The sequence below is a fragment of the Cnephaeus nilssonii genome (assembly GCF_951640355.1).
Source record: "Cnephaeus nilssonii genome assembly, chromosome: 3".
Lineage (NCBI taxonomy): Eukaryota > Metazoa > Chordata > Mammalia > Chiroptera > Vespertilionidae > Cnephaeus > Cnephaeus nilssonii.
This window is the reverse complement of record NC_137074.1, coordinates 104,221,569-104,230,148: the sequence shown is the minus strand read 5'-3', so window position 1 is coordinate 104,230,148 and position 8,580 is coordinate 104,221,569.

The window sequence follows — 8,580 nt, the reverse complement described above, 5'->3', positions numbered from 1 at the left end:
ACCGGCAGTCAGACATCCCTCACAATCCGGGACTGCTAGCTCCTAACCATTCACCTGCCTGCCTGCCTGACCCCCCCGCCCCAACCGCTCCCATGCTGGCCTGATTGATGCCTAACTGCTCCCTTACAGGCCTGGTTGCCCCCAACTGTCCTCTCCTGCCGGCCATCTTGTGGTAGCCATTTTGTGGTGGCCATCTTGTGACAACATGGGGGCGGTGATCTTGTGACGATGTGGGGGCAGCCATCCTGTGATGACTTGAGGGCATTGCTCGAGGACGAGAGGGCCACCTCGGCTTTTATTAGTATAGATGTGTTATATTATTACACTAACACTTTAGTTTTATGGGTCAGGCACTAATATAGAGTTAAATCCATTGTGTTGATTTAAGTTCAAACCTCATCTTTATCATATACCAGCATAGAATCCTGTTAAAGTTACTTTCTAAGTCTCAGTTTCCCCATCTGTAAAAGGACAGATAAGAAATGTTGAAGTCCCAAGGATGAAATCAGGAGGCCTGTGGGATTGTCCACAGTGAGGACCTCAGAAGAAGTTACAAGCCAGCAAGTCTCACCTCTGCACCTGCCAAGCTCATAGGCACACTGACAACGAGGCTTCTCATAGCCATTAAGCAATTACCAATCACCCCTGAGTGCTGGCCACTGGGGGATCACCACTGAAGACTCAAGGAGTTATACGTCTTTTGATTTTGCCCTCACTGTAATGAGATCTCTGAGATTAGAGATCAAATCTGGCACTCAACAGGAAGAAGGAGGAAAGGCAGGCAGTTACACATTATGGTCTCCTTGAGGGACCTGTAAACACACACACACACACACACACACACACACACACAGAGAGAGAGAGTTTCAAATCGGTTTAGACTTCTTGTTCTCAAATGTGGCTGATCACCAGAATCACCCAGGAAATGTCCTAAAATTATGATTCCTGAGCCCCAGCATAGACCTACTGCATCTGAAATCTCAGGCATGAGGCACGGATGTCTATCTTTTGTGTTACTTACTTTTTAAAGCTGCTGAGTTTTTAAAACTAAAAACTAGCCACTGTGAGCAACCATTGACTAGACCACAGACTGGCAGGCACCAAGGATGAAAAGGAGTCAGACCCCACTGGGAGCTCACACTCTACAGATTAATGTTAATACAACGTAGTATATGCCAAATCCTAAAGGGTCACACAAGTTCAGAAGTTCAGAGATAGCAGACCACTGGGACTGACTCATCAACCTAAGTTCTTTGATGAGGAAATAAGAATGTGAGTGGGGCATCACTTCCTTATTTAGGGCTTTTCATTGAAGCAGATTTTAGAAATGAAGGTTTGTATTCATCATCAAATCCAGTCTCATTATTTTATAAGTCAAGAAGTAACACACGACTTTGATAAATTATTACACAAAAAACCATTTTTCAAATGCAATTCTATAAAATTGGGAAAAATAGCTTGCCATGGATTGGATCAAAGGGCTTGGAAGGAAGAGACAGGAAACAAAGGATAAGGTTGAATGGGCCCTTCCTTTGTAGATCCTCCCAAACACACACACACACACACACACACACACACACACACACACACACACACACACACCAAGGTTGGTAATAAAACTGTTCAGAAATTTTTCTTATGTGAGTTCCGAACTTGGTATTGCTTTCTTGAGTTTGTGATTGGTGTCTCTACATTTTGGAGTACAAAAGCACAAAGGAAAGAACAGTATCTCATCCGAGGCTACACCCCAGTGCCTAACAAGGAACCTAGCACATAGTAGGCAATCCATAGATGTGCTGTGTCAGTGGAGGTGCCCAGAGCCCATGCCATTTCTCCTGCACCCTCAGGCTGAGTAAGGTAGTGTTCCTGGCCCTGAAATAAGCTGTAAGAAGATTTCCATACTGAGCCAAAAAAGTAGCAAGTGGGCATCTAAGCTACAAATTGAATGAGGGGCTGACATGAGCTTATAGATCCATGACAGGCTCATGAGTATAGAAGTTTAAACTGTGTTTCCTACAACTGCATGTGGTTCCCGACTCTGAGCACATGGCACTGGGCGTTAACCTGGGCCGTTCGTGGAACTCTCCCTCTGCTTCAGTCCTACTGAGTCCATGAGCACAAGGCCAAAGGCCCACCTGGTAGGTGTCTGCCCAGGAATGGGACAGCTCTCTCTTAACAGCTCTAGGAAGACACTATGACTCTGGAGATCTCCAGAGGGGGACCAAAAAGCCCAAACAAACCTGAACACCAATGGTTAGGTGGACCATCCCAACAAAATGGGATCATCCCAATTATGGCACCATACTTCTTTAATAGACTAAGACCCAGGTAGTGGCAGGAGATGACTGAGGACTTTGTGTTGCTCTCAGGCAAAACACACGTGAAGTACACAGAAACCATGTCAACAAACCCTGGGTAACTGTCTTGGCACACACCTGCGAATGCAGGAAGAAACTGCTATCTAGCACATATTGTAATCCATGGAGTATACTCATCCAAAAGGTGATATGGGACAAAAGTAAGAAGAGGGAAGAGGTGACAGAGGTGGAAGCGGATGAAGAGGAGAAGGAAGAACAAAATAAGTCCAGGATTTAGAACAATTCATGGGAAGGGACCACTGATTGGACCCCAAGGAGAAAAAATAATCTACCTTTCTATAAAATTCTTTTGTTCTGTGTTAGAAATGATAATAAGCTGACCCTGATTTAAACACAACATATCACTAAGGTTTCAATCAGAGATCAAGTCTGTATATATAAAAGGCTAAGTGACTATCTGATCAGCCAGTAGGTATGATGTGCACTGACCACCAGGGGGCAGACGCTCAATGCAGTGACAACTCTCGCACTCCGGGACCCCTTCGGGGATGTTGGAGAGCCAGTTTCGGCCCAATCCCTGCATTCCTAGCCAAGGGATCCCACTTGCCGGAGGGACCCCGTTCACTCCTCAGAGGCCCTTCTAGCTCCGGCGCCGCCCCAGTTTCAACAGCCAGGGAGGGACCATGGAAGGTTGGCTTTAGGGTGTGTCTGGCCTGCCTCACCCAGTCCCGTCCCATTGGCCACCTTCTAATTAATTTCCTTTCACTGTGCATGAATCCGTGCACCAAGACACTAGTATACACATACATATCAAGGACTTGCCCTTAGTAATTGCAAGAATGAGTTGCATAGACTCTGAAAGATGTGTCTTCTTGTCTGACACTGGAGCTGTACGTTCACAGGGCGAGCATCAGCTGGGGAAGGTGCATGTAAAGTCTGAGAGCAAGAACAAGCAGTAACCTACAAGCATGAGCTCAAGCCCATGAGAATGAACTGACACCCACGTCAGTTCTTATTGCCTGTGGCTTCGGAGGTGCAGGGCTCCTGAAGAAGCTGAAACACTTTGCCACAGAGCTGCACAACCTCTCCCTGGCCCAGCGGTTAGAGAAGCTGGGGGAGCTGGGGCAGGTGAGAGCTGTAGGCCCACCTGCTGCCTGACACCATGAGGGAAGTGGCATGTGGGCAGCACTTGTCTGAGCCAGAGGTGCTGCTGCTTCCCTCGGCCTCCACAGCTCATAGAGCCACTCTCGGGCTGCACCCCAGCAGGAAACAGAGGAAAGGGGACTTGGGGACTGGAGTTTGGCTTAGCCAAGTTGACAAGTTACAAAGCCACCACACACAGTTTGCAGAAGGCAATGGGGTTTTAGTTTTGTGAGTGCATGTACTGTTTCTTAGTGTAAGTCAGGGGTTCTCACACTTGGGACCAGATCGTTCTCTGTCAAGGGTGGGAGAGCTGTTTCACAGCATCCTTGGCCTCTACCTCCCAGTGCTAGTCCCAGCCTCTCCTCCTCAGTTGCGCCATTAATATATCTCCAGACATTGCAAGTGTCCCCAGGGGCAAACCTCCAAAGCTGCGAATTGCTGGGCTGAGTCATATGCTGCTTGAGGAGAACTATTCATTTTTCCTCCTGGAAACCAGCAGTGCTTTGCATGTAGAACATGCTTAGTAGTTGCTGAGCAAATGCACACAGAAGTGCATGAGCAGATACTTACCCATCAGCACAGGGACAGACTGCTCTTGAAGGAAGGTATCTGCTCCCGAAATGATCTTCTTGCCATGGTTTTCATGACTGTGTTTATGACTCCCATCCTATATAATAAAAGGCCAGCAACCAAAACAGTGGAACGACCAGAGACCAGAACACCACAGCCCCTCACCCTGGCTGGCCCCACCCCACAGGGAGCGGTAAGGCAATGCAAGTTTGATGGGGGAAAGTTGAAGAAATAGGGGGAAGGTCTTAAGGGTCTATGGGGTTGGGGTGGTTGGCCCGGAGTAGGTTTGGAGTGTGCTGGGGAAGGAAGAGGAAGATCCGATTGGAAAACAGCTAAGCACAGTACCTTTCTCATTGCAAACCAACATGGCACCAGCCGTGGACTGAATGGGCGGTTATTTAATTAGTGCACTTGGGACCAACATGTTCATGGCAGCGGCAGTACTCCCGAAACTGCACTGATTCCAAGTAGTAAACAGCTATCAACATCAAAGAAAAATCCTCTCCAACTAAAGGCCCTGGACATTGCAACGTGACTGAAGGAAACACCACTTAAAGAGGAGCTAGGAAAACCAGAAGTATGCGACCAGAGGATTGTGGGATTGTGGAGGATGCATAGTCAGCCCTATAGTCCTCAGTCTCGCAGTATTTGGACATGACTTCTGGCGGGAAATTATTTCAATTGAGGTTTGTTGTTCCCTTGTGTGGGGAAGGTCAGAATTAAAGGTTTCATTTGTTACCTTGGTTTGAAGCAGAGGAAAATGGGATAGTGACAAATAAGAAACTTTGGAGATAATGAAGGGAAATTTGTCCAGACTGTTGAGAGTTCGGAATTAGAGTTTAATTGGGATAGAAATCCTGCTAATAGCACCTGATGCCTGAAATCTGAGCACTCTACTTTTAAGTTTTCCAGTTCAAGTGTTTGGAGACTGCCTATTAAAACATTTCTGGTTGGAAAGTGCAGAACACCACGGCCCCTGGCCCAGGCTGGCCCTGCCCCTCAGGGAGCAGTTAGGGGCAATCAAGCAGGCAGGCAGAGTGGTTAGGGATGATGAGGCAGGCAGGCAGAGGTGGTTAGGGGTGATCAGGCAGGTAGGCAAGTGGTTAGGAGTGATTAGGAAGGCAAGTGAGTGGTTAGGGGCAATCAGGCAGGCAGGTGAGCAGTTAGGAGCCAGCAGTCCCAGATTGCAAGAGGGATGTCCGACTGCCAGTTTAGGCCTAATCCGCAGCGGGATCAGGCCTAAACTGGCAGTTGGACATCCCCTGAAAGGTCCCAGATTCCAAGAGGATACAGGCCAGGCTGAGGGACCCCCTGGCCCCTCGTGCACGAATTTCATGCACCAGGCCTTGTCAGGTCCAGCCTGACGGTTGAACCGGGCTGAGGTAGGGAGGTGGGAATTGAGAAATAAAAAGAATAAGAGAAATAAAAGCAAGAAACAACAGCGGGGTCAGGAGGTCCAGAACTCTCGAGAAGCTCTGGCAACTTTTATTAGTAATACAGTGCTTTTTATACATAAGACACTAAGCAGGGAATCACTCACAAGGAAAACATTCTTTGTTTCTCTAAAATCACTACTGGAGGGATAAGTTGAAGGACAGGTCTCTTGTTAAAATAATTCTCACTAGTTGGATACATATTTCTTGGTAAGCCATGAAAGTAGCTCTTATCCTACTGATAGCAGTCATATAAACAAATCCTGGGAAAGCTCTGTAGGCAGGGGTTGCTCTCGTTATACTGATTAGTTGCCACCCAAACAGGCCTGGGAAATCTGTGGGGGTAGGTGCCAGCCTTGCTAGCCCCTACAGGTGCAAGGACCGTGTCAGCTTACAGCCTGTTCCCCACAGATCCCCCTTCTCTGTCTTTTAAGCGAAGTTCATGTAGTCCTATTTGCAGGGACGGATGCTGGATCCAATGGTTCGGAAGCAGACTGGAATTAAACAGAGAATAACGAGAGCAAGGATAACAATAATTAACAGAGACCAGGTGAATGACTGCAATCCATGAGAAGACATAAGGCTTAGAATTTTATCAAAAATATTCTGTGCCACTTCGCTAGGAGGCAACAGAGCAGAACCTGTATCATTAATAGCTTGAATCTTTCCATGTAATCTACTGATGTCTGTTTTTTAGGCTACTAATAATAAAAGTAAAATTTAAATATCAATAACAAAGCTCTAATATTAAAACAATACCAATGCAAAATTAAATTATATACATGTTATCATTTTTAGAACTTGAATGTTAAGAGCAAAACTATGGCTATTAAATAATAATAAAATAATAAGAGAGAAATCAAAACTATGGACATATTAATATTTTTAGCTACTAAATGAAAGAAAGTCTCTTTTGCTGCTGGTGTTCCTGGTGTATATTTACTTAGAGTCTTTTGTTTGCCTGCTTAAAACTTTGTAGAAGACTGGCAGCTAATAGATGCTAGCATGAGCAGGAACATGGTTGAAGAAGTAGCTTCAACTTCTTGCTTTTCCATAATCTGCTGCACTTCAGTTGTTAACTTCTTCAGATGACTCTATGTTGGCACCTCAGTCCCTTGCGTAGCTTTCAGTTTTTCTTCTTCCTCTGCTTTGCTGTTATTAGGGTAGTACTTAGTCCTTTTGAGTGAAGGGACACAGGAGCTTATCTGAGTCCATTTCGGTGACACACGTAACTCTCTGGCACCCGAATTGGCTGCATTGCTCCTTCTGGAAAGATATAAAACACAACCTCTTCCCCTTTTTTGTTTTTTAGTAAATGATTGTAAGAGTATGAATGGTTCTTTCTACAATTGAGTGACATTCTTCTGCTAGATATGATTAGGTTTAAGTCCTTGGGGATTTACCCCTAAAGTTGGTATAGGAAGGTGGATAATATACTGAGAACATTGCTTCTAATAAAATATGGAAATTGTTATTGTTAAATAATATTTTAAAGGCTGAAAATTAAATGAAAAATTCCTTTGAATTAGTGTGCCCTATAGTAGCTGTTTTAATAATTTTTGCTATACTTACTACATAAGTACTATTACTATATGTTGATGGGCTTCTTAGTGAAATCTGTTAAGGTATAAATAAGAGCTTGTATTTCTACTGAAATATAAGGGGTTTGAAGGACCTTTGTTTTTTGCTCTGTGTTTTCTGCTGTAGTTTGAAGGTTGAGCCTATAGGTGACTAGTTAGCTATATTATAAGTACTTTTATAGTAAAGCTGACTATTAATTTACTTTTATATTTAATATTTTAATAACAATCTTAGTTTACCCTGTAAATATTAATGGAAAGGATTATTTGTATCCCTGAGAAAGTCCTGAGCATTCCTGGTGTTAGGCTGGATTTAGATATAGGGCAGCTGCTGTTAGCCATGTCTCTGTTATCTGGGTCCCGATCTGAGCTAGGCCAATTCTCTGTCTGTTACCTGGGTCCCAATCTGGGCTGGGCGTGGGAAGCACGAAGCAGCCATGGGGCAGGAGACCTCCCTCAGAAGAGGCTAGAGTTCAGGCCCCTGTAATGTTGGGGGGGGGGTGAGGTTCTGTGCCCCACCTCTGTTGACCCCCAAGTTCTCTCCTGATGGCCCCTCTGTGACTGTGCCTGTCTTAGGTTGTTCCTCCCCTGAGGAATCTTACCCGTCTTTGACTAACCAGCCATCCTCCGGGGCCAAGCAGGGTGATGTGAGGTTCAGTTCTGTCTCCTTGGTAGCTTATGCCCCTGTGGCCTCCATGCCCAGCACCTGCCTTGGGATTCCCCTCGCCTGCTGGCGGGGCCCCGGCATTGATCATATATCTTGGGGAACCCAGGTTTCTTCTCTAGAGAGGGCCCAGCTCACGCCATTGGGCAAGAGACAGATCTGTGGTACCAGCCACTATGAGGCTTCAACCTCAGTATAAACAGATAGCTTAGGCAACAGCTTCGGGTAATTGTATTGTGAGAAGAGGGTCCCTCTTGGTAAAAAGAGCAAGAAGGGCCAATATAGAATGCTCAGGTGCCTTCCCAGGGGGCCCTCCACATAGTGGAAGGGATTAAATCCTTTTATGTCTTTTTAAATTACTGCCAAACATTCAAAAAATTAGTTTGTAAATTTGTTTGGGATAAATGTATAATATGCTGTTGTAAAATATTAAAAAATTATAATGACATTGTAGAATAATATTATGTAAGGATATACTTTGTTCTAGGTATGGTAATTTAATTTTAAACTGGCTGTTAATTTCTTTTTTTATAGACAAGTTCTTAGTAACTTTCATAGAATACTTAATTAAATTGCTTATAAAGACATTGGCTTTTCTTTAAGCTGAAACCCTTGATTATAATTTAATAAGCTAATATATAAATAAGTTTCTTTATTTAAAAAGTAAAGAAACTTATTTAGTAAAACTTATAGGTTTAATACTTTATTGGTCTGATCTAAAAGTATGGCTATATTTAAGAAATATATTGTTTTTGCCCTTCTTACAGGCGAAAATCTTTATAATATTTAATATATATGTATAAGTAAAATATATTAATTTATATTTGATAAAGCTTTCTATGTGACTTCAAGTATCAATTGGCTTAATTAAA